This window comes from Peromyscus eremicus, chromosome 3 (assembly GCF_949786415.1).
Source record: "Peromyscus eremicus chromosome 3, PerEre_H2_v1, whole genome shotgun sequence".
In the NCBI taxonomy this organism is placed as follows: Eukaryota; Metazoa; Chordata; class Mammalia; order Rodentia; family Cricetidae; genus Peromyscus; species Peromyscus eremicus.
Genome location: NC_081418.1, coordinates 24,081,480 through 24,105,832, shown reverse-complemented (window position 1 = coordinate 24,105,832; position 24,353 = coordinate 24,081,480). Strand labels below are relative to the sequence as shown.

General features: G+C 38.4%; 1 pseudogene; it reads left to right on the top strand.

The window, feature by feature from the left end:
• The first annotated feature begins 19,459 nt into the window (after positions 1-19,459).
• On the top strand, positions 19,460-20,588 carry LOC131905685 (proliferation-associated protein 2G4-like; annotated as a pseudogene).
• The last annotated feature ends 3,765 nt before the right edge of the window (positions 20,589-24,353 follow it).

The window sequence follows — 24,353 nt, the reverse complement described above, 5'->3', positions numbered from 1 at the left end:
CTTGATTCATCTATTATAGTTAATTCATAAACCCTTAAGTATCATTTCATATTCTGCTTGTGTTACAGAGTCATTTCCAGAAATAGACTCCTACCCGTGCATACTCTATTCTCTCTGGTTCTATTGCAGAAGGAAATAAACAAGCTGATGCATTAACGTTCCCTATTTTTACTTCTCCAGAAGAAAACTGGGAAAAGGTTTGCATCTGTCATGTCAGATGGATCCACTGAAACATGGATTCCTCTTGGGCTCCTCTGACTGGGGGCCATTAAGGACAATGGCTGAGGGTGAGCAGACAGCAAGGAGTCACCAGAAGGATGGCAAACTTCAAGCTAAAGGAAAAAAAGAGATAACATACCATCAGAAGTCAAGTCTGCAAACCTGGGGCCAAGTTAAGGCCCTGTGCCCCAAGAAAAAGTTATGCTATGAAACACACAGAGCCCTCGGTCCCCTGAGAATGTTTTTCTGGCAATGCTAGCTGCTTTGACCTGTGCATCTGTGGTGAGCGCCCCTGAGTATTTGTGGGTTCTTCATCCTCCTTAGCTTCCACTTGTATATTGGATAGACCTAACTCCAGTTATCTTTACTAATGATTCTGTATTTATGCTTGGACAGTGGGACCATAACAGACTCATTCAATTATCTGAAAAAGTGGACTATGTTTAATTATTTCCTTGAGATTTGAATCATTTCCCATTTGCATAGGAGTTCATAGCATTTGTATTGCTATTAAAGGGAAATATAGGTTTGTTTTCTACAAGATACCAGAACTACTAATCATATAGGTCTCTTTTCAAGCCATTCTCTAGACTTTTCTAATCAATATAACACTGTAATACTAGTACTGGGTATAGTTTGGCAGAATATTACACACAGTATTTACACTGTTCTAATATTATTCATTATGTTTGTAATTTTTTTGCTTATAGATATATTTAGTACATCTCAAATCAAAACCACTCTGGATATCCTACATTTAAAAAATAAAGGGGTAGACCTCTGAAAATGGTCCAATAATAGAATTGTGTGAGGAGATTATTAAATGCTTGTGAGAAAACTCCAAGAAACCAAGATGTGAGTCTAGTTGGTTCAGTTACTTCAAAAACATGGAATTTTTTTTTTTGGATTATGATCTCATGCTCCTTCCAGGTGTAGTGGGTAAGACTGAATTTACTTCAGATTATTCATTACACCTGGATATTATCATTTGTTTATATGTCTCTATGGAAGAACTTGTTTTTACTACAAGACTTGTCTGCCATGTGTGGCTTGCCTTTGTAAGCAGACAGTTTACTCATGTGATTTTTTTGGGGTATAAATTATCTTATGCTCTGAATAAAGTTGGCTAATGCATGAGACTTCAGTCCACCTCATTTATTAGATCCATTATCCCAGGCCCCATTGCCTCTAGAGTATTAAACAGTCCTGAAAAGATTGTTTTCTCCATGTAGACTGGCTTTTATAGTACAAAATCATGCAATGTTGGTTGCTGGACAAGTCCACTAACCGCTTCACCCAGCTATTTATCTGTGGACTACAAATGACAGTCAGTTAGTTGAGATATACCTAGGGGTGCAATAATGATGTGAATGTTATGTGAGTGATAGTTTTACATACATTGCTAGTGATATGAAGAGACACTATGATAAGAAAGTTTATAGAAGAAAGAGCTATACCAGCTTCTTACAGTTCCAGATAGTGAATACAAGATCATCATGACAGGAATTATGGCAACAGACTGGTAGGAATGGTGCTGGAGCAATAGGTGAGAACTCATATCTTGAGACAACAAGCATAAGGAAGAAAGTCCCCAATACACCTCTAGTTACACACCTCCTCTTATAATACCACACCTCCTAATACTTCCAAAATAATTGCCCAACTGGGTCCTTAGTATTAAAGCATATGGACCTATGAGACTATTCTTACTAAAAGCACAACAGTGACTAACCACTTTTTGATTGGTATTAAGATCCAAGAAACAGGAGAAAAAACATACATCAATACAGGAAATCTGGAGAAGAACCCATGGTTGACAAACTCACAGGCCCCCAGGGTGAACTGACCACAATTCCTATGCTAAAAGGGCATTTCAAATTGTCCTCTGAAATCACATATCTATACTCATAGGTTAGTGAGCTCTCAGTCCTCATCATAGAAATTTCTTATTGCAGGGAGCAGTGCTTAACACTGGAAGCTTTCAAAATGCAAGGAGTGTCTGGAAGTCCCAGGCAAATGTGTGAGACTTATATTATTCTGCTGGGGATGTCTTTCTTTATGCTGTGAATGTGTTGCTCTGATTGATTGATAAATCAAATGCTGATTGGCCAGTAGCCAGGCAGAAAGAATAGTATAGGTGGGATAAGCAGAGAGGAGAATGCTGGAAAGTGGAAGGCTGAGTCAGGAGACGCTGCCAGCCGTGGCCACCAGGAGAACTAAGATGTAAAGATACCGGTAAGCTACGAGCCCCATGGCAAGGTATAGATTTATAGAAATGGGTTAATTTAAGATATAAGAACTAGATAGCAAGAAGCCTGCCAAGGCCATACAGTTTATACATAATATAAGCATCTGTGTGTTTACGTGGATCTGAGCAGCTGCAGGTGCCTGCTGGACACAGGAAAACTCCAGCTACATTACACTTTATTCTAAGTCACAGAAACCATTCTGGAATAGGGAGTATAAAAATTTTAAGAGCCAGCGATGAGGGAGCATTGGAATGAAACAGTGTCTTCTGGACATGGCAGCACTGCTACATTTAAGAATTCTGAGATCAAGCCAGTCCGTATCCTAGCATTGGAAGGAAAGGGGATCACTGTCCCCAACCCCAAACTGAGAAGCTTCTGACAGTTAATGGCTTCTACATGACTAAGAGTCAGTGTGCTTTATAGTGCTGATGACAGGTAGATTGAGCAAAACTTAGTGGATGGCTCCACATCCATGAGAATTTGAGAATGAAATCTTGGCCTAGGCAGGTATTGTTGGTTAATTTTACTCTTTGTGGGCCCACTACCCAGCTCCCAAATAAATACACTGAGACTTATTCTTACTTTTGAATGCCCGGCCTTAGTTTGACTTGTTTATAGCCAGCTTTTCTGTTTCTCTTTTTTTTTTTTTTTTTTTTTTTTTAATTTTTATTTTACAATACAATTCAGTTCTACATATCAGCCACGGATTCCCCTGTTCTCCCCACTCCGGCTCCCCTCACCTTCCCCCCATCCCACCCCCCATTCCTACCTCCTCCAGGGCAAAGCCTCCCCCGCAGACTGAGATCAACCTGGTAGACTCAGTCCAGGCAGGTCCAGTCCCCTCCTCCCAGGCCGAGCCAAGCAACCCTGCATAGGCCCCAGGTTACAAACAGCCAACTCATGCAATGAGCACAGGACCTGGTCCCACTGCCTGGATGCCTCCTAAACAGACCAAGCCAATCAACTGTCTCACCCATTCAGAGGGCCTGATCCAGTTGGTGACTCCTCAGCCATTGGTTCATAGTTCATGTGTTTTCATTCGTTTGGCCATTTGTCCCTGTGCTTTATCCAACCTTGGTCTCAACAATTCTCGCTCATATAAACCCTCCTCATTCTCACTAAATGGACTCCCAGAGATCCACCCGGGGCCTAGCCATGGATCTCTGCATCCAGATCCCTCAGTAGTTGGATGGGGTTTCTAGCACGACAATTAGGATGTTTGGCCATCCCATCACCAGAGTAGGTCAGTTCGGGCTGTCTCTCGACCATTGCCAGCAGTCTACTGTGGGGGTATCTTTGTGGATTTCTGTGGGCCTCTCTAGCACTTTGCTTCTTTCTATTCTCATGTGATCTTCATTTACCATGGTCTCCTATTCCTTGTTCTCCCTCTCTGTTGTTGATCCAGCTAGGATCTCCCACTCCCCCAAGCTCTCTTTTCCTCTACCCTCGCCCTTCATTACCCCCACTCATGTAGATCTCTTCGATTTCTCCATCATTGGGCGATCCCTGTGTCTTTCTTGGGGTCCTGTTTTCCAGGTAGCCTCCCTAGTGATGTGAGTAGCAGTCCAATCATCCTTGTTCCACATCTAGTATCCTGCTATGAGTGAGTACATACCATGTTTATCTTTCTGAGTCTGGGTTACCTCACTCAGGATGATTTTTTCTAGATCCATCCATTTGCCTGCAAACTTCATGATGTCATTGTTTTTCTCTGCTGAGTAGTATTCCATTGTGTATATGTACCACATTTTGTTTATCCATTCTTCAGTTGAAGGGCGTCTAGGTTGTTTCCATGTTCTGGCTATTACAAACAATGCTGATATGAACATAGCTGAACAAGTTTCTTTTTAATTATGTTTTGCCTCTGGGCTTTCTAGCTTTCTTTTATATATATATAATATATATATAATATATTATATATTATATATATATAATATATATATTATATATATAACTTTTTACTTTGTAGCTGGCTATGTGGCTGGGTAGCTGACCCCTCGTGTCTTCCTCTCCTTCTCCTTTTCTTGCTCCTTGCTCGTCTTGCTCTAGATTTCTCCTCTTATTTATTCTTTCTGCCTGCAAGTCCTGCCTATTTCTCTCTCCTGCCTAGCTATTGTCCATTCAGCTCTTTATTAGACCATCAGGTGTTTTAGACAGGCAAAGTAACAGAGCTTCATAAAGTTAAACAAATGCAACATAAAAGAATGCAACACATCTTTGCATCACTAAATGGATGTTCCATAGCATATATGAATGTAAGTCATCTTAAACTAACATTCCATAACAAGTAGGTCATTAAAGAAAAAAAAAAAAAAACAAGACACCAAGTTGGATTAGTTGAGCATCAATAATTGAGCATGAAATTAGGGGGGATTTGGGAGAAAGGAAAGGGCATAAGAACTCTATACAATGCATTTATGTATAAAATTCTCAAAGAATGAATTAAAATGTATTATTTAATACTTCATTGTTTAATGTCGTTATTTTGTTTTATTTTTAAAAGGAAAAGTGTGAGAAAAATCACTGCCACTAAACTCTGCTCTGTGTGCACGGGAAGTCACTGTCACAGCAATTCAACTCTGTGAACATTGAACTAGGAGATTTTGGCTGCAGAGTGATATGATGGGCAGAACTCAGTTTATTCACTTATACTTTTGAACCATTTCCTTTTTTCTTCAGGAAATGTGAAATACTGCCTTGATTCTTAATGAGGCTTTTGACAAATGTTTTCATTATCTTTGGGGAGAAGGTAATCTTAATTACCATTTAATGTTCTGTCTATTATGGGGAGTAAATATCTTGCAAAGTACCCTGGAAACTGAATAAAACATGAAAAACTAGAAAGTCATATAATTTAGATACTTAATTTTAAGGAGATTCATTATTATTTCCCTATACTCTGTGAGACTCAAAGATAGTGCATTTTATTTCTGCACTAATGTATGACTGTTGAAACCTGTGTTTTTTCAGGTGAAATATCCTTGGAACAGTGACAGCAGAAAACCAACTCCATGTTGTTCTAATAAGCCAACTACATGTCCCAACCAGATTTGTGAAATTACAAATAGAGGCCACCTTCACTGTAGAATTGGTATAGTTGCTGAAAAATATAAGGACAAAGAATATAATTTTATAGAATGCTTTTAAGAATTGTTTTATATATAAGGTAGAACCCCTTTGGCTGTAAATATGTATCAAAGTTTTATATATATATATATATATATATATATATATATATATATTTTGAGATAAGGTTTCTCTGTGTAGCTTTGTGCCTTTCCTGGAACTCACTCGTAGCCAAGGCTAGCCTCAAACTCACAGAGATCCGCCTGCCTCTGCCTCCCGAGTGCTGGGATTAAAGGCTTGTGCCACCACCGCCTGGCATTTATATGAAATTTTTTATAGAATACTCTTGTGTTTGACCCTTCTCTTCTTCAGTGTTCAACATAAGTAACACTTATCAGTACAATCTTTCAGTAGATTAGCAGAAAATCTTGGTTCCTGATGTGCCAATGTGAATTCTACTTTTTTCTTGATCTTCCTTGTCATTGTAGAACTATTTACCAGCCTCCACACTGAGGTCAGGTATCAAGAATGCAAGCCTTCTGTGTTAATGTGCGTCCACCTGTAGATGCAGCTCTCCTTGCACAAAAAGCTAGGCAGGATGGTCCCTAAATCTCATCACTTGAGAGACAGAGACTACAGGAGTCATGAGAGTTCAAGGTAAGTATGACCTATGTAGCAAGACCCGATCTAAAAAAGAAAAAACCCAAAAAACAAAACAACAACAACCAAAAAACCTCAGATAGTCAAAATGGAAAAAAATAACGATTAAATGAACAGTTGGAAATGTTAGATATTAAACCCACATTTTAAGAATTCTCTTCCGGATTAGGGTACTCAGTTTCCTGGTTTCTACCTAATTAAAAAAATATATAGACATCTTTTGATCTAGCCAGAGAATCTCATTTCATTTTTTTTCAAAAGTGAATTATATACATCTCAAAAGTTTTATACCTGACATGGACCAACTAATCACATGATTTGCTTTATAAAAAGTGAAAACTGGTTCAATGTGTATGTGGTTATCACAAAATCATTTTAAGTACATTTGAGGTTTGGGAAAGTAGTTGAATGTCACATCTAAACCAATTTTTCCTTAGCTCAGGAACCTGTATAAATCTGGAACAAAAGGCAGACAAGCGTTCTACTGATCTAGTAACAAGATGAGTATGCCATAAACTTCTCTTCTGTGTTTCTTTCCTTCTAGATAAAGACAGCTTAATAGGGATTAATCTTAATATGAGAGATGGGGCTTTGGAAAATGTGTAGCTGGAATGTGGGTTGAAGGAGATGATAGAACATTATCCCCTGGGATGTCAGCTGATTTAGAAGTTCAAGGTAGTGGTCCTTGTCATCATGGAAACTGCATGTCCAACATGATGTTGTAATGTCTGTGATTTTGACTTCTTGTGAGAACACAGACCTAGGAGTGGAGGCAAAAATGTTAACCTAAAATAGGAACACATGAATATGTGTTATTACATTAATATTATCATATATTGATTATGGAACCCAGCCTATGATTTCCATTAAATAGTTTCTAAAAATTTATTTTGTAATTTTAAAATTAAAATAAATCACACCATTTTCCCCACTCCTTGCTTCCTTACCATTTCATTTCTTCCACTCTTTCTCAAATTCATGGCTTCTTTTTCTTTATAATTGATATGCATCTACTGAAAACACAAAAATGAATGCCTACAATGTGCTGAGTCTGTTCAGCGATGCTCGCATTTTCAGGTCTGAATAGTAGGTGTTGGGTATTCAGTTAGGGGCTCATTCTCCATCTCTCTGCATTCTTCATTTCCTACAGCTCTTTGTCTAGCGACAAGGCCCAGGAGGTTTCCCTTGTCCACACTAGCATGCCCAATGGTAATGTCCTTGTTTAGTTTTCACTTAGGTAGCCATATTGTGGTTTCATGGGTGCAGTTTCCATACCATTTCTAGGAGACACCTGCCCTGTGGCTGTTAGGGTAAATATGGAGAATGTAGTCGAGTATCACAATGGGTTAATAAAGTGTCAGTAATAGATCCATAAGATTTATTATTACATAAGATTCCTGACTACAGTAGCCATGGGTAATTGGCTAGGATTCCAGTAATAGGTAGTTTTTCCATCCTCTTCAAAAAGCCATTTTTTGGTAATGTGGTTTAAAGCATCAGGATTTATTGTTCTCTACCTGCTTGTAAGTTCTATAGCACCTGCCGAGATTATGAAAACTAGTCCTCATGGAGGAGGTGTTAGTGTCACATCCAGCCCAAAGTCTCTAAGTCCCATGTCCCAAGTGCTGAGTATTTTCAGCAATCTGGCCTTACCTTAAATTTCTGGAAAGTGACCAAGGGCAGCAGCACTAGCCTATATTGTTTGGGGCACCTCTTGGTCTCTTGAATTCCCTTGAGGAACTCAAAAATTAAAAAAAAAAAAAAGAAAAGAAAAGTTTTCTCATGCCAGGGTCCTTATGTTTGAGTGTTTGGCTTGGGGACCTTTGGTTTCAGACACATCCTTGTCTCCTCTGCAGACTTGGTTCATTCGAGGATTATACAGGGACAGGGTTGGATCCCTGACTTCTGGGGTATAGATTGTGCCCTAAGTTGCTATGAGTTCATGTTTTGACTGGGCTACTTTCCTACTAGGCTTTGTCCTGGGATTCTCTTATTTAGGTTTAATCCAGGCTCTGTTGATTTCAGGGTTTAGCCAGGGCTACTTTTGTGTTAGGTTTGAGCCCGTGATCACAAATCCAAATAAAATTAGTGACAGGAATTCCATGAGCACACACCAAGGCTTATGGGTGGAGATTCTTACCATATTTGTACCCCCAAATCATTCCATCAATAGGTGCTTAACAAGGGATGTTAGCTTTGGTTAAGACGATCCAGTTATCATCAGGAATAATAACCCCATCTCTGGAAAATCTGTTTCTAACTCACTGTTGTTTATGAACTGCAAACACTCTTCCCTATGATGCTGGCCCAAGTGCACTGAATTCAGAGTCTACGAGCCCCTTTTCAAGAATGAGGGCAGCCAGTTACCTGCAGCTCAGAACTCCTTAAGATGATGTCACTTGAAAGTTAATGGGAGAGCCAGTGAAACATATTATGGTTGGCCTTTCTCTTCATGTTGTTTGATGGACTCTCATATCTCTGAAGGCACAGTATATGTGCATGGGGAACAGCGTGATCAGACCTATATGGAAAGGAGGAGCTCTGTGAACATGGATATCCAACTGTAAGGAGGGACTGTTGATTTACAAGTCAATGTAAAGCCACAGGATGCTTTCTACAGATACCCTCAAATGGCTTTGTGTACATTGATAAAGACCAGGAGAATGGGAGGCAGAGATGCATACAGCTGAATAGTAAACATCCCAAAAATCTGCCACCTAAACTTCCCAAGATCATCAAAGGAAAACCCTCAGTTGTCCCACATAAGTCTCTAGCTCTTCTAATTGAAAGAATACAGAACATCATACTGTTCCTTTGACACAAAACTGTACCTGACTGTATTCTGGCACAATGCATGGAATAGCACTGTGAATGCATTTATCCTCATGTGGAGTCTCACTGGAAAACCCTTTCCAGATGCCTGGTGCCCTGTGACTCACATTGAACCTTCATTATATGAAGGCCATATAACGTTTCTGGCTCCAAGAATTGGTTGGATGAAGATAAGGTCCCAATACACTCTTTGAAGTTTCATATGGATCCTCAGCTTACAATGATATCAGTTTGATGGGCAATAATCAACTGAGCAATTCTTGCTTTTGAGAATAGGGTCTGGCTTAGAAAACAAAACCATTTCAAGTCAAGAGAAGAGGAAGAGCAGTTTAAGCATTGTTCATATTACGGTATTTCTATTGTTTGAGCATTCAGATAAGTCCTTGTTTTTATTAAGGACATAGTGTGGTCCTGGATCCCTTGTAGTGAGGATTGTCCAGGATAACAAATAGAAAGTGTGTGGTCCACACAGCCTAGAATTGAAGCTGGACCCAGACTACTTAGTAGTCAGGGAGCTGCCAGGATTTCAGTGGTGTCACTTTATGGTCTTTGCCATTATTTCAGTCTTCAGACCACCATGGTGTTAAAGTATGTCCAACTGTCCTGGAGCCATGTCAACTTTTCTTGCATTTCTTGGAGTCAGATAGAATGTGGTTAGACATGAACAGAAGGTGTTGCCCACATATCCCAAATTACAAACCCTTCCCATATTATTTGTGGCTTGAAAACCATGAAAGATGTGATTCTCTGAATTGATAATGCAGTCTGGTTGGGAAGAAGAGAGGTGTAGCCCAAACACACTTGAAATTTGAAATGGTCAAGTAGTATAATGTAAGGAAGCCTTCTGTATGAGACCATGATCTTTGTTGAACAGAGACTAATATGGGAAAAATATCTACTGAACTTAGCTAAAGCCAGGTGCAGTTGAACCATTTTTTTTAATATTTATGTATTATTATTTTGTTTGGTCATTAATGTGACCAATTAATTTGGGCCTTTGACTAAATTACAACCATGGCATGGTCCTTCCTTGAAAGGAGGTTTGTCCTGGGTCATATGAAGATAGAATGTGGCCCACACATCCTTGAATGTAAGCTGGGACAAGGCTGCTAGGTAGTTTGGGAAGTGCAAAGCTACTGTTGCTATCACTCTATGGTCTGTGCCATTATTTCACTCATCAGACCACCACCCCTTGTGGTTAAGCTGTGCCCAATCTTCCTTTTTTTTTCTCAATTTGGCCTGGGTCTATTTCATTTCATGTATTTACCTAGGCCCACATACCTTCTCTTTTTGGACTCAAGCATCAGAGGCAGGGAATGGCCCAGGCTCAACTCTCTTCTTGTTTTTGGCCTGGGCTTCTTAAGGGTTAGCATTTGACCCAGGCATATTCTTTTTCTTGGTATGGCCTGGGCCTTGATTTCAGGAATTTGCCCAGTCCCCACATCTCTTTAGGAGCCAGAGCATCATCACAGTGGTCCTTGCCCACCTCTCTTTTGGTTCGGGCCCAGTTATCTTCAGGGTCACTTTTTGTCCCACACACACTACTTTGTTTGCTCTAGGCCTCTTTTCTTTAAGTGTTTTTCCAGGCACACTTCTGCCTTCGGGCCTGGGCTTTGTAATGGTCACTGTTAGATCTAGGAACACTTCTCTTATTTGTTTTGGTCCAGGAATCTTTGGGGTCATGTTTAAATCTGGGGTACTTTCACTTTTAGCCTGGGCTTCTTCAGGATCCATGTCTAGTTTGGCTACTTTCATTATATGGTTTCCATTTCTTTGTGTGTGTGTTCAGAGTTTAGCCTGGATACATACCTTTTATGGTCCTGTACCTGTTTCTCCTTAGAGCTGAGGTAGTGGATTCTTTTGAGTCCATGTTTGTCCAAAGCTACTTTTTATTTAGCTTTGTTTTATGGGTAGCCTTTCTGGAAAAGAAAAAAAGACAGGTAGATATTGATAAAAAAAATACTTGGTGTCCTTCTCTAACATTTCAAATGTACTCAGAATATCATTGACACATCCCCAGGGAAACATGCATAAACACAGACACATATAGCTCACAGTCCAGATGAAACAAATTATACATTGCACAAACAGAATGAAATATGTAGGAGAGAAAGATGGTTGGCAAAGTCCTTCCAGTTACACAGCTGTTGTGTGAGCTCATGTGGAAAGACTGTTGCTTCCATGTAGAGAGATCCAAGTAGGGGGATCTAGAGAGAATCCCAACAAGATCCCATGTAGTTTTTCCTTCCTTCTGTGGTCAGATCTCTTGATAGACTATCACAGATAAGAGAAACAACAGACTTTATTCTGCCATGTGTCTAGAGGCTGTCTTGCTAAGGCACTGAAGGCAGTTTGGATCTTCACAAGGCTTCAGTTCCAGGTGTGGGGATGGTGTCCTCTCCCTGTAGGTCATGCATGGCATGTTCTGTGAGGATATCCCTCTAGTCCTTGCTTTTGCAACTCTTCTCAATATCACATCTGTGTTGTACATCAAAAACCCCTCAGAAACCGAATTGTGCCCTAGTCACCCCTTTCTAGAAAGTCCCTTGCCAAGTACATACACTGATGTGAGATCAGATCTTCATCCAAAGAATTTTCTGCAATAACTTACCTGAAAGGGATTGCCACCCACTTTCTCCTGATTTTAGGCCCTAGCCCACTATAATGAACTCTGCTCCCCTCAGAACTAAGGCACACCCATAACCATGATAGTGACCCCTTATGTGAGGTCAGAGAGGCCAGGCCTCACTCTGTTTTGGAAAGCTCAAAGGCTGTCCAGGCCCACAGGTGCCTTTTAGACTGGTGCTTAGGAGAAATCCTTGATCATTTCTTGGGAACATCTGGTCTTCTTTCACCTGCAGTGAACTTCACTCCTGGGTAGAACAAGACCAGTAGTAATGAGTCATACTCAGACTCAATGTGCAAGGTTCAAATCTTCATGTGTCATATTTGCTGTTCAGTTTATCAGCAAATTTCCCTTGTCATGAGACTTGGAGTATGCCATCTGCAGGATTTTGGGTACAGAGCTGATTAAAAAAGTTGGCCCCCAACTTGTTCCTTAACCACCCATTAAATACAGCTTGAAGCAGGACTGCCCAGAAAGCATGTTACCATGAATTTTCCCTACCTAGCCCCACTGTGGTTGTTGATAACTTCTCAGAATATTGATTATTGGAGAACAGCATAACAGCAAAGCTTCATCATGTCCCAGTTTGGAAACTGGAGTCCTGGGACAGCTGTTGGGTCTGCCTCAGCTGCTGTCATTTATTTTCAGAAATACAGATGGGGATTAGTAGAATAAAACAATGGACATATGTTACCCCCTCCCCGCCACACATACACATAGGCACAGAGTCATCCACAAATGTATTAACACATGTTTCATAAATGGAAGTATAAATATGAAAAGTAGAGGAACAGAGGGTATGACATAAATGTCTGTGGCCATGCAGGGAAGGACCTATGAACTGAATATAAAGATGGTTGTTTCGAGGAAGGTTCACATCTAGAGAAGCCCCAGAGAATGTCCCAGTGAAGCACTCTCTACCTACCTTGTGCAACATGTACTCTCTGAGGGGATGTTATAGGTGGGTGATGTAAGTAGTTGATCTTTAACCTTTGTCCTACATTGTGTATTCATTTTCCTTCAATTTATAAAGTCTCCAATTCCTTAATTTTTGTCTTGACCCGTTTTTCATTCAGTAGTGAGTTGTTCAGTTTCCATGACATTGTAATTTTCTATTGTGCCTCTTGTTGATTTCTAGCTTAATCCTTGGTAATCAGATAGGTTTCAGGATTTCAGTTTTCTTTTTTCTGTTAAGACTTGTTTTGTATTTGAGTATGTGGTCTATTTTAGAGAAAGTGCTATGATGTGCTGAGGATGTGTATTCTGTTGTGTTTTCATGAAATGCTCTGTAAATATCTGTTTGGTCCATTTCATGCATCATGTCAGTTAGCTCCATAATTTCTTTGTTATTTCTTTTTCTATTGGTGAGAATGGGGTATTGAAGTTTTCCACTAGCAGTGTGTGTGGCTCAATATGTGATTTAAACTTCAATAGTGTTTCTTTTATGAACTTGGGTACCCTTATGTTTGCTTCATAGATGTTAAGAATCACAATGTCTTCTTAGTGGAGGTTTCCTTTGATGAGTTTCTAACGTCATTTCCCATCTCTTCTGACTAGTTTTGATTTGAAGTCTATTTTGATAGGTATTACAATGGCTATACCAGCTTGCTTCTTATGTCCATTTTCTTGGAATATCTTTTCCCACCATTTTACCATGAGGTGATGTTTATCCCTGATGTTAGGGTATGTTTCCTGAATACAGCAGATGAATGTATACTATTTTCATATCCATTTGCTTAGTCCGTGTATTTTTATTGAAAAATTGAGATCATTGATATTGACAGCTGTCATTGAGTTTGTTGATTCTTGTTTTCTATTTGTGTGTGTGTGTGTGTGTGTGTGTGTGTGTGTGTGTGTCCTCTCCTTTAAATTGCTATTCTGGAATTATTTATTCTTTTTATTTTCATGAGTATGTTTCAACTCTTTAGGTTGGTGTTTTCCTTCTTGTGCCTTCTGTAATGCTGAATTTGTAGATAGATATCACTTAAATATGGTTTTATCATGTAATGCTTTTTTAATTCATATCTTTTGCTTAAACTTCTACTAAGTATAGTACTAAAGGATGGCATCTATGATTGCTCACAGTTTGTAGAACAGAAATCTGTCCAGGCCTTTCTGGCTTTTTGAGTCTCTATAAAAGAATCAGTTGCAATTCTAATAGGTCTTCCATATATGTTACTTGGTCTTCTTGCATTGCAGCTTTTAATGGTCTTTCTTTGTCTCTACATGTAGTGGTTTGATTATTATGTGATGAAGGGATTGCCTTTTCTTGCCCAGTCTATTTGGTGTTCTGTATTTATCTTGCACTTTGATAGACATCTCCTCTTTCAGGTTGGGGGAATTATCCCAGATTCATTTGATGTTTTATGCCAGATTTTTAGATTTCAAATTTTCTTTACCAGAAATATCATTTCTTCTGTTGTCATTATTGCCTGAGATTGTCTCTTCCATCTCATGTATTCTTTTGGTGAGGCTTGCATCTGATCAAGTTCCTAATTTTTTCATTTCCAGATTTCCCTCATTTTGGTTTTTTCTTTATTGATTCTTTCCCAGTTTCAGGTCTTGAACTGTTTTATTCTTTCCTTCCACTGTTTGCTTTTGTTTTCACACATTTCTTAAGGGATTTATTCATTTCCTTTTTAAGGACCTCTATTATACTCATAAAGGCTATTTCAGTGTCTTTTACTTGCGCTTCAGTTACATTGCAAAACTCAGGTCCAGCTATGGAGAGTTGCCGGGCTCTAGTGGAGACATATTGTCCTTTCAATTACTGTGTTTTTAAACTGGCCTCTAGGCATTTGGGTCTGGGAATATTGTAATTCTAGGTGCTGATTTTATATAAGGCGTTAAATCATAACTAAATAGTTAATACTTTATCAATAGAATGCTTTTTATTTTTCACAGTTAGTCCCATTTTTTTTAATTTTATAATAACCAAGGCTTTGTATTCTGCTTTACATAAATAACAGAATTATGTTTATGGGCACATCAGAACTAATGGAACTTCCATCTTTAACAGTTTTTAATGAAACTTGAAGAACAATTTTGAAAATTAAGCATTCTAAAACAGCATAATTCAAACATATGGTAATTTGGTACTATCTGAGGAATGACAGTAGGAAACTCTTACAATGTTTAATTTTCACAATAGTCTCATTATAACACAGAAAGTTTTGTGCTTAGAGTAAAAACATTAGAGTTCATAGTCGACACTCATTTCAAATATAAGCTGAGATTTTTTATGGCTTTAGTTTTATTATTTTTAAGTGTGTGTGTGTGTGTGTGTGTGTGTGTGTGTGTGTGTGTGTGTGTGTATGCATGTTCATAAATTTCTCTTAGATTACAGAGGCATAAAATATTCCAGAGCTAGAATTATAAAAATTTGTGAGCAATTTGGTATGAGTACTGGGAACCAAACTAGGGTCTTCTGGAAGAACAGTACATGATTTGAATCACTGCCCATTTACTCAGCCCCAGCTAAGGCGCTTTACTCAGTTTTCTTTTCTGTTACATGCATACTGTTGTGGTATGTGTCTTGCAAAGGGCACACCTTTGTCTTTTAGAATCAAGGGTGCAGTGAAGTTGCAAGGTCACCAGTGGAAAGCACATTGGAGACAATTTTGATTAATTATTCATTCCATGGATTATAAGTTCATTTGTGGTTTGTTGCATGTCCAGAGAATATTATACCTGTAAAATTTACATTTTACACTCACACAGGTGTGCACGCAAGTAAGCGCACACACACACACAATCAATAATAGAAAAATGTAGGCCATGAATTTGAGGAAGAGCAATGTGTTAGATTATAGGAAGGAAAGGGAGATGGGAAATGATGTAACTATATTTTATTTTCAAAAATAAAACAAATTAAAAATATTTTATTTATTCTTTTTCTTTCTTTATTAAGAGATTTTCTACTCACTCTACATACCACCCACAGATCCCACTTCCTCTCTCTTCTCACCCTCTAGCCCTCCTTCCCAAGCCACCCCACATCCCCCAAATCAAAATCTTCCATGGGGAGTCAGCAGATCCTGGCGCACTGAGCCTAGGCAGGTCCAAGGCTGCACAAGGTGCCACACCACAGGCACCGGATTCCCAAAAGCCTGCCCATGCACCAGGGATGGATCCTGATCCCCCTGCCTGGGTGCTCCCCAAACAGTTGGAGCCAAACAACCATCTTCCGTATCCAGAGGGCCTAGTCCAGTCCCATGAGGACTCCTCAAAATATTTTAAATGCGCTATATATTCACAAAGAAATACAAGAAAATGAAATCATGTAGTTTGTATAAAAATGTATAGGATCAGAGATTGTTATGTTAATCAAAATTCATCAGACTCAGAATGATATATATCTCATATGTAGAATATTTTTAAAATTCATTATATGTGTGTGTGTGTGTGTGTGTGTGTGTGTGTGTGTGTGTGTGTGTGTGTAGGTTGTGAAGCCAGAAAGTAGAACATAACAGGATAAGAAGAGTTCTTCCGGTGTTGGTGGGGAGAAATGAATCAGCAAGAGCACAGTAGAGGAGATGCAGCTCAAGGCGGGTTGAATCAGCACAAAGCACAATTTGGATGTGCCATAGTGAGGTATGGATCTTTTCATCTTTATTTGCAGCACTAAATTGTAAAAGAATGCTGAAGAAAAGAAGTGTGTCGAGACACAACTTACCCAGATCACATACATACACATTAAATAAAATCTCCTTTCTCAAAATCAAATCAAAACAAAGCAAAGTACATTTTCCTTCATTTACCTGTAGTCTTTTGAGAGACATATTTTAGAAATCACACACTGCAGTTTCCTTATTTCATTTAAAAAAAACCCTTTGATATAAAAATGCAATACAGTATGAAATCTATGTTGGAGTTTCTAAAGTATTATTTTAAACATTAAAGCACAATGTTTTATATTTTACAACAGTCAACTATTTGCTTCTTCCCTTTCTATATATCTCTAAATATTTCTGGATTGCTGAGTTTGTAATCAGTGGCCATCTACTTTGTCAAGAGTATTATTTTTGCATACTAATTGATGCATTTGGTACTTGATTCATGGGCATCTGATCAGCATTTCAAAAATATTCTCAAATTATTTTATCCTAAATTGAAGTGAGTTTTTAAATATTATTTTGGTGGGCTTACAGCTTTGCTATGAATTCATACAAAATAGACTTTATAATTAAAGTGCTGACACAATGTGTACTATAAAAGCATGAACGGGCTTGCTATAAAAGTACTTATGATTGCTCTGGCTTCCTTTGCAGAGCTTGTGCTACTGTAGCAGCAGTTGTGGCTGCTGATAATAGTGTGCCGTATGTATGGTTCATATCTACTCATCAGATGCTATTTTTACTTTACATGTTGCTCAAACTTTTTTCTCTTATACTTAAAGTTGCACTCACTTTACATTCCTATTCTGGAAGATCACTTGTCATGAGCAGTCTCAATTAAGCTGAACTTCAATATGTCCAAGTTTTCAATAAAGCAATTAATTAGATTTGACAGCAATTGCCTTTGACATGTGCTGTCACATCCTATCAAACCAAAGGCATTTGCAGCATAGGTGATATACAGACTTTAGATAGAAACCTTACAGACAGACCTTCAGGAAATGTAAGAGCTGTTTGAAATAAATAAAGGAGGCAAATTCTGCTAAAAGTGGTACACCCTCTCTCCTGGAAAAGGGTAAGAGCACAGGAAGAAAGACTGTAAACAGTCTTCAAAGAATGAGGTGATGTAAAGCACGGAATTAAGAGGAAACTTCATCAAGCCTAGATAGAATTGATAATTACAGCCTGGATTTTCAGGAGACAAGTAATTTTAACCTAAAAGAATGTTAACAATGTTCAGCTTGTTAAATTTGTCACTCAGTAGTTAAGGTAAACTATTATAGATAATCCTTGCTTACTGATTGATTTTTAAGGGACTATTTTCTTAATGTGGATATGTGCTTTTCAGTTCTTACCCTTTCTTTATTCTTTACTTTGACATTGGTGCTGATTTCCTTGAGCATTAAATAAATATATTGTTGTATATATACAGCAACCATATGATGTTTCATAGTCTAAATCAAAGTAACAACCATGATGGGCAGAAGAGATGAGAAGTGGGTTTTCAAGGGGGGTGATTTTTGGAGAATTAGGCAGTCAATATAAATACTGTGAGGCTGCACCTCACAGTAAATCTTTCTGACATGTACTGCTTTGGGTACTCCTGGTATAAAAGGTGGCTACCAGCCTTGTTGTAACCCAACATAAAACTCTCTCCACGTGTCTGCACAGTTCCATCAATATTCTAGTCTTTTCATCGTGTCCTGTGAAGGAAAAGAAGTTATGAACAGCCATGAATGCAGAGTGACATGGCTGTCAAAGGTGCTGAGGGTAAGTGACACTCTGCACTTAGCCCTAAACAAGGTATTTCTACCTTACCCTCAAAGACTCAGGGAACCTTAGAGGAAAGAGGGCAGGGACTATGCAAGAGCTGAAAGACAGAATGAAAGGTTATGGAAGGTCACCCTGTAAAATCAAGATAACATTACAATCATCAACTCACAATAGCACACACAAGATTAGCCCTGTCAGCAGTCATGGAAAGGGAGGGGCTCATGGGGACCTACTGATGAGCTATTAACTGTCAATAGATTCCAGCAGATAGGGAATCATTATCTCCAGCTGTGTACCCACTGCTGGACCCAGTAGGCGCTAACAGAGAGCTCCAAATTGACAGCTACACGGACAGCCATGTTTCAAATTACTGGGTCACAAAAACCAAGCAAACAAAAACAACAAATAGACATGGATTTGAAAGAGAGAAATTTGTAGGGAGGAGGGGTAAAAACATGGATGATAAGCAAGGGAGGGTTAAGTGCTGTCAGCATACACTGAATACATGTTTGACAGTTAACAACAAATTAAGTTGATAAATAAATAAAATATGTGATAGAAAAAATAATTCAAAGAAAACAGGTGGTTTAGGAAATAGTTTCAAACATACATTTAGGCATGAACTTATTCTCACTTATTTGCACATGTGTTGTCTGTGGTTGCTTTCATGTTACAATGATAAAGTTGAGTATGATAGTACAAACCATATCATTAGTTGGAATTGTATAATTAAGTTGCTCCCATGCCTTGAAGAACATCAGAGCTTCTTTCATAGTACCACTGATGAGTGAGGAGGTAAAGGATCCAGAAGGCTAGAAATTCATCCTTTGAGGTGAGGAGCTACCTCTAAGACATTCTCAGCTATCAGTGTGGATTCTCATCTACACCTATGTCCTGGACATCATAACTAACAGAATCGAAGGCTCTTACTGACTAGGATTCCTATACATCAGAAAAGAACTGGATGGGGATGGGGGTGCAGATGAGGTGGAGAAAAATAATTAGTAAAAAATAGTAACAACATAACAAGTAATCAGTATCAACTAAAAGAGGAAGAAAAATCACAAAATTGGTTGATATGTCATTCTTCAATGAAGCTTTAAAGAGGGGCAAATGATGTGTAAAATACCAATCTTTACTTCTTTTGAAAGCTTCCTTGGTATTTACACAAAACTTGACAACAGGCCAAGGAATTATTCCCCAAACCTGATAGATATTTTTAGTACTGTAAATGTTATACATAACGATTTAGTCATTTTTAAAGGACATGAGTTTTGAAAAGTTACAAGGAGCTCTCCATTGGCCCGTGCTTCCTGGCTGTTGGTTTCATCAAAGTCAAAGAGACTCTGGCCACAGTTGTGGCTGGGTAGGAAGACAGGCTACATCTCAAGGAGAGTGAAACTGAAGGTGGTCAGAAGATGTCAGGGAAAGGTGAGCAGCAGGAGTAACTCCAGCTGAGGACCTAGTCATGAACAAATATAAGATGGGGGGGGCAGGTGACATCTCCCAACAGGTACTTTGATCTTCGATGGAAGCTTCCTGTTTAAGCGTGTCAGTATTGAGCCTTTGAGAGAAAGATGATGCAATGATTGTCGAAGAGATAGGGAAAATCTTCAAGAAAGAGAAGGAAATGAAGAAATGTATTACCTTTCAAACCAGCATTTAAGTAAATAACTGTGTGTGCCGTTATCCCTTATAAAGAGTGACTATGACTAAATACTCAAGGAAGGTGACTTGTTAAACATTGACCTTGGGATCCATGTGGATGGCTTCATTGCTAATGTGGTTCACACTTTTGTAATATTGGTATAGCTTAGGGGACTCAAGTAACAGAGCTGTCATTAAAGCCAATCACCTTTATACCTAACCTAGAAAACAGAATACACAAGTGACAGAAGCCTAGAATAAAGTCACTCACTCATTTAATTGCATACCAATAGAAGGTATGCTTTCACACCAATTGAAGTAGCATGTAATCCATGGAGCTAAAACTATTCTCCAGAATCCTGCAGACCAGTAAATAGATAGTGAAAGGCTATTTGAGGTATGTGAAGTACCTCAAATTTATGCTGTGGGTGTCTTCTCCAGCTAAGGAGAAGGCAAGGCCAAAGATGTAAAATGGAGAACCACCATTTACAAAGGAGACCCCCTCTAAACAATATGGCCTGAAAATGAAACCTTCACATGCCTTTTTCAGTGAGGTCAATGAGGTTTTGATGTCATACCTTTTACTTTAAGAGCGTTTGAGGATGAGAAGAAGGCTTGAATGGATGTGGCAGTGTGCTAAATATGAGTTAACACAACCATTTAATATTTTCTATGAGAAGGAGGGTGAGTTTGTAGGCCAGTTTAAATTACAGTTCTACCCATGCCCCACGGCTCTATGTGGATAACCAGTGATTATTCTGAGTTTGACCTCTACAAGTCTGAGATGAAGGCTCTTCCCTAGACTTCTGCAAGTTGGAAAAACTCAGAAAAAAAAAGACAGCAGCTAAAATTGTAGAGAATGCCAGTGGATAAACAGAAGAGAATGAAGCTGTGAATTGATGGTCTCACTTTGTAGCTTCTACTTTCTTGGAACTCACTAGGTAGACCAGGCTAGCCTGAAATTCAAGGAGAGCATCTTGCCTTTGCCTCCTGAGTGCTGGGATTAAAGGCATGTGCCACCATGCTCTCCTTCCTTTTTGAAATATTTGGACTTCACTTCTTGAAAGAAAATCTAGGAGCCACAGGAGTAGACTGAAATGAAGTGACTTTGTGAATCTGGGGCCTTGGATGACTTACTAGGGGTTTGTAGAGAAAGGTTACGGTTTGTACCTCTGGAATGCTGTCTCAGGGAAGCAAAGCTCCCACTAACTTAAGAGGTTTTTAAAATGACATGGCATTAAAATAGATTTGGATTTGCTCATAAAAAATGAATAAAAGCCACAAGGAAAAAGCTAGAAATTAATAAACAATGTTGTCAATTTGCATGATCTTGCTAACAAGCCCATCTTGATAATAATTCAGAACATTTGCATTTAAATTCTTGAGGATTTCCCATGCATTCATTGCTCATCTTGCACTCACATGTAATGGTTGCTATGGGTGACCCAGAAATGAAACCAATCATGGCACTGTAATTTAAAACTAAAACAGCTGGCAAAAATCTTTCCTCTCCGAGCATGTTGTCGTAGAAGTAAATGAAAAGGTCGGGAGACTTTTCATTTGCCTCTGTGATAACATGAGCTACTTGAACTAAGGAACATATTAATGTTTCCTCTGAAGTTTTCTATTACATGTCAGGAGCCCCATTCCAAGATATCACAGTGAAGGTGATAGAAAAAGACAGATGATAGAATGAAACGGTTGGTACTAACACAAAATAATCAGGCATCTTTATATTTCCACTTTACATTATAACAGGAAACCTGATTAGATTCTGTTTCTGTGGTTTTACCTAAAAATAAACCTAGCTCAGGAGGAAGTTTTTGTCTATATGTGCTGATTCCTATAAAAGAATTTCTTTTAAAGGCACAGGTACATCACAGTCACAAGGGTTTAATTCTTGCATACACAAAGTCAGTAAGTGCTAGAAGGGATTCCCATGGGTCATTTCATGTGTTTAAAATATACTAATGAAATCTTTTCTTAGAAAACAAGCCTTCATTTGTGATCATGAACATGATCATTTACAAAATCATTATTGTGAAATATCATTTTAGCATTGTCAAAGCAAACATTATAAAACCTTGTATTTAAAATTAGAAGACTTAGGACTATCAGCTCACCTTATACATAGAGATTTTAACAATTCATATGGCATACTAAGTAGAAACTTTGACTGTATCTGCAAGTGGCCTCCAAATCATAGTCCTTTTTATTAATCCTATATTTTATTTATCTGAAATAAATACAGATGCTTCTCAACATATGATGAGGTTATATCCTGTAGACTCATGATATGTTGACCATAATATTAAGTCAGGAAGCAATTATTAATCCTATTACTGATTCAGTCAGAATTGTTCCTTAAATGTTCATGTGCTTAATGCCCACTTGTCAGGTGTTGGTACTGTCTTAGGAAGTTATGAAGTATTGAGGAAGTTGATCACTGAGGATAGGCCTTCAAGGGTCACAGCTCAGCCCTGCAATCACTTTTACTCTTGGCTTCCAGAGCTACCAACATGCAATGAGAAGCCATCTTCCTCTTCTGCCACTATGAATGGAGACATGTATTTTTGGTAGGAGGGACTGCCCTCTTAAATTGTACCAAAACAGCTCTCTCCTGGTGTCGCTGTCAGGTATTGTGTCAAAGTAATGAGAAAAAAGAGCAACTACTTCTTCCTCCTCTCCCTCCTCCTCCTCTCTCCTCCTCCTCCTCCCCCCTCCTCCTCCTCCCCCCTTCTCCTCCTCCTCCTCCCCCTCCTCCTCCCCCCCCCTCCTCCTCCTCCTCCTCCTCCTCCTCCTCTTCTTCTTCTTCTCCTTTTTTTGAGACAAGGTTTCTTTGTGTAGCTCTAGCTGTGCTAGAACTCACTCTGTAGACAAGACCGGATGCAAACTAACAAGGATTTACCTTCCTCTACCTCCCAAGTGCTGGGAATAAAGGCATGTACCACCACCACCCAGCCAAAATACAACTTCTAAGTTGCTGGACATTATAGTTTAGAAACCTGATGTGCTGTTTTAGCAAAGGTTTGCCTTTATAATTCTGTGACTAACAGGGCTCTCTAACTTCATACCACAGTGTTAGGAGAGAGGTTCAGACCACCTTATCAACAGCATGGGAAAAGAGCAAAATTTAAACTTGTAATGTAGTTTCTGCTGAGGGCGTATAGTTCTTATGTCACTGTAAAACTGAGAACTGAGAGTTGAACCATAATCATAAATAGTCTATAGAATACAGGTTTGCAGTTTTAATATTAACATAAAGAAATTTAGAGAAACAAGATTTATATACCAAATACTGTTTAAATTTAAAGTATTGTAGATTTATATTAAATAAGAAAATTCAGAAATGTTCTGAACCAAAAAAAATCAACTTGAAAGAATGATATAGATGTCATGTTTAGATCCAAACAGTCTACCATTGCTGATTATTTGCATTTCCTTTAAAGTTTGGAAGCACAACCTGTTGGTAAATAAAATAGATATTCTCATCCACATAATACTTCTGTAATTAGTAAAAACAGGGCAATTGTTGGCCATATGCAGAAACATTTTTGGTTGTTGTGGTTGGGAGGGGCATTACTGCTGGCTACCAGTGATCCTAAGTCAGGGATTTTGCTCAGGATCATGCAATACGCATAGGACAATCTTCCATAATAAAACATTTTTGGAAAAAAAGATTAAAGGGGCCACTGTTGAGAATCCTTACATTTGGTTAGTTTTATATCATTGATTATAAATTAAGTAGCATACATAGTAAAATCATTTCATCCAGTAATTTATCCTTCAGATCTAGTTACAGACAAAAACAATGTATACAGGATTATTGAAGCATAGTAAGGCATGGCAAAAAGAAAAAAAGGTGAGCAAATATGATATTCATGAATAAGCATTGGTTAAGGGATACACCCATATGCACTTGTAAAATGAGTAGGTATACGATTTGCATTTTATTATAGAACTACCTGATACATATTAAATAAAAATAGGTTAAGCTTAGAAAATGGGGGATGAAGCATCCATGTTCATGTTCTTTCACAATGTGGAGGATCTGGGAAGAGCAGACCAGGTAAGAGGATGTTTTATTTCAGTTCTTTCCAATAGTTAAGATATCAGTTCTTCAAAGAATAAATATAAGGAGCAAGTATTTGCTGGAAAATATCTAAAGATTCCTTAATAAGTAGAACAAATAGTTTAAGATTAAATAAAAATAAAGGTGTAAGTCATATTTTTACCTATATTGTCAACTCCTGCTAGGCAAGCATCTGTTTTGTTTAAATGTAATGACCATTTATGAATTTTCATAAGAAGCTGATTTTCCAAGACACCTACAAAAGGAAGTGAAGCACTCTACCAAATATTTAAAAACAGCTAAGTAAAGAGGGGAGGGGACAGACAACAAGAATAATCCTACATGATAAGAATGGAATTCTAACTGACTGGATCTGTGCAAATTGTTAATTAAAGTACAGGCTAATCTTGTAAAAGTAATTATTTTTAACATTAGACACAACCAATAAGAAAATAAGAGACCGATTTTTCTCACTGCTACAACCTTCAAGATCCACTGCTGTGTGGTGTTTCTTCCAAGTTTTAATAAGGAATTTGATGATAAACGGTTCCTGCTGATATTTTTAAGGCAGCTTAGGTTAGAAGACAAAGCTC